General features: G+C 38.6%; 1 pseudogene; it reads left to right on the forward strand.

Moving 5' to 3' along the window:
• The first annotated feature begins 1372 nt into the window (after positions 1 to 1372).
• LOC124825717 (uncharacterized) lies at positions 1373 to 2372 on the forward strand (annotated as a pseudogene).
• The last annotated feature ends 208 nt before the right edge of the window (positions 2373 to 2580 follow it).

Genomic DNA, 2580 nt, shown 5'->3' on the forward strand with positions numbered 1-2580 from the left:
TCATCCATGTATTCATTTATTATTTATTTTAATATTTAAGTATATCCCGACATAAATTGCTAACATTCGCGCTTACAATAATGTTTCGTTCACACATATTCGAAATCAGAAAAACAATTTTCTGTGGCACTGTTGATTTTGATAAGCATAGCAGATAAGACATCGTCAGTATGTCCCTTTGCATGGTGAAGATTGAATTTTCAATTGAAAATCAATTAATGAAAGGCAGAGAGATATTTGATCAACGAGAAATGAAAGGGAAGGCCGACAAAAGTAAATAAAAAAAAAAGTGTGATAAATAATAGAACGCTGCAAAATTAAGAAAAAATGTTTTAAATTCACGATTACTGGTGTCGACTGATTCTTGGTAATTGCATGGAAGAAACCATTGGCACCATGTAGATAACTTTTTGGGCTAAAGTTTGAAAGAAGAATAAAAATTATTGCGTAAAAAAATGAAAAAAAATATATTCTATTTATATTCTTCGGCAATTGACTCGTTTGGCCAGTCAGGAATAAAATTCGTAGTAATATTCTTTTCGTGAAATATCACTTTACCTTTTGATAATTGTCGCGGAAAAGTAGTAGATAATAATAAAAGCCTGTGGATATGGTCTTAGGTTTTGGAGAAAATAAAAAGAAAAAAAAATAGTCAAACCGAGAAAATCAAAAGGAGAAAACCGCCAACACGACGAGACGAGACTCAATCGTAACGAACGTCAGACAATTGGCGCCAACAACATTAACAACATCAACAGCGTATGTTTGAAGGCTCAGAAACTTCTTTCCTTGAAAAATCAGCATGAATTTGTCAAAATTAAAAAATTGATAAGCCTATTTATTTATTTCTGAAAATAATAAAAACGAAAAAAGAAAACAAAAATCCCAGAATCCAACAACAGCGCTCCTCCAGCGGTGGGGTAGGCCGAGACCAGTGACCACTCCAAAATTCCAAACCCTAAAAGTAAAAAAATAAAAATAAAAAAAACAAAACCAACCACATGATTCCCCGATGTCGGTGGGCCCGCACCCACGGACTTCACACAGCATTCAAATATAGTTAAAGTGCCATAAATGAAACAAAAAAATATCCTCCTCTTACCCCGCAATAATGACCAACGGATCCCACACGCAAATTTCATAATCCTTTTTTCTTTTAATTTATTTCTTTATTAAAAATATAAAACGAATTTAATGAAAAAGGAAAAAGAAAGCAGAATGCGGGTTTTTCTGCTACGCACGCGCCTGTCTCTATCTGCCGTTAATGAATGAATTAAAGTAAAGTAATCCTATCTATCTCACTTTTCTCACCACTATATATACCCTTCACCCTATGTTTCTCACTCCACCCAAACATTTTCATTTTCTCTCTCTACACTCTCTTGTCCATGACACTAAACCCTCCTTCTCAAATGGACCAACCCAAACCCAACAACACCGACAAGAGGAAACGAGTTCGGGATGACTCCGACTCGCTCCCCGCCCCCAAACTGCCCCGAGTTGATACCAGCTCCTCCGAGTCTCACCGAGTTGACTCCGCCGAGTTCGAGCTCGCCCGAGTCGACCCGGACCTCTTCAGCATGCTGAACGATGCGGAGAATGTGACGGAGCGTGACCCCGCCGTCGAGGTTGAGCACCTCGACTCTTTCATCAAGAGTTTCGAAGAGGAAATACTCGCTCCGCCTTCCAACCCCAACGTCACCTGAACCGGAGGTCTTTAAACCGAACCTGGGTTACTTACTGGAAGCATCCGACGACGAGCTAGGGTTGCCGCCCACGGTTGCGCCTTTCGAGGACGAGTCAAAACACGAACTCCTTGATTCGGGTCGGGTTGGACCCGAGGGAGTGGATCTGACGGGATTTTTAGGGTTTGAGGATGATATTGGGAGCTACGAAGGTTTTGGTTTCCTTGGGTACGATGCCGTGGATGATAACGGTGGCGGTTACGTGACTATAGATGGGTTGTTTGATCATGCGGAACCTGGCGCCGATATTTTGTGGCGGTCGGAGTCGCTGCAGGCGATGTAGGGGATGGTTTTTGGAGATTAATTAATTAATTAATTAATTAGTTAGTTAATTAAGCTAATGGGAAATTTGGAAGGTGTAAAGAGATGTTAGGCGCCAAAAGTAACAACGTAGGTGGTTAGTTAGATGTGAAATGATTGTGTTAGGATTGTAAAAATTTGTTGTTTTGGTTTGTTCTATTGGACTGAAACAAACAAATAGGCCTTGACCCCAGACATGTTTTTTAATATCTTCTGTAAAATGTTCTTTAAAATGTGAAATTATGTAGTTAGACATGGTTAAGGTTGAAATCGATGTTGTTATTGGCGAAAAAGCAAATGCCCCAGATTGATGAGGTTGGTGTTTAACTGGATTTAACCATTTTAAGTTTTCTCCACGATTTTTAGTTTCTGTTGGGTTGGGTTATCCGTCACTTTCAGCTTAAAATGTCATAAGGGTTACGTATGATTTCTTTCTGAAATCGTCTTTTTTTCTTTTGCGGTTTTATTTGCATTTACCTATTTTAGTTTTACATTGTTTATTTTTACGAAATATCTGATGAGGACTAAAATAAAT

This window comes from Vigna umbellata, chromosome 1 (assembly GCF_029865625.1).
Source record: "Vigna umbellata cultivar VRB3 chromosome 1, Vumbellata_1.0, whole genome shotgun sequence".
NCBI lineage: Eukaryota > Viridiplantae > Streptophyta > Magnoliopsida > Fabales > Fabaceae > Vigna > Vigna umbellata.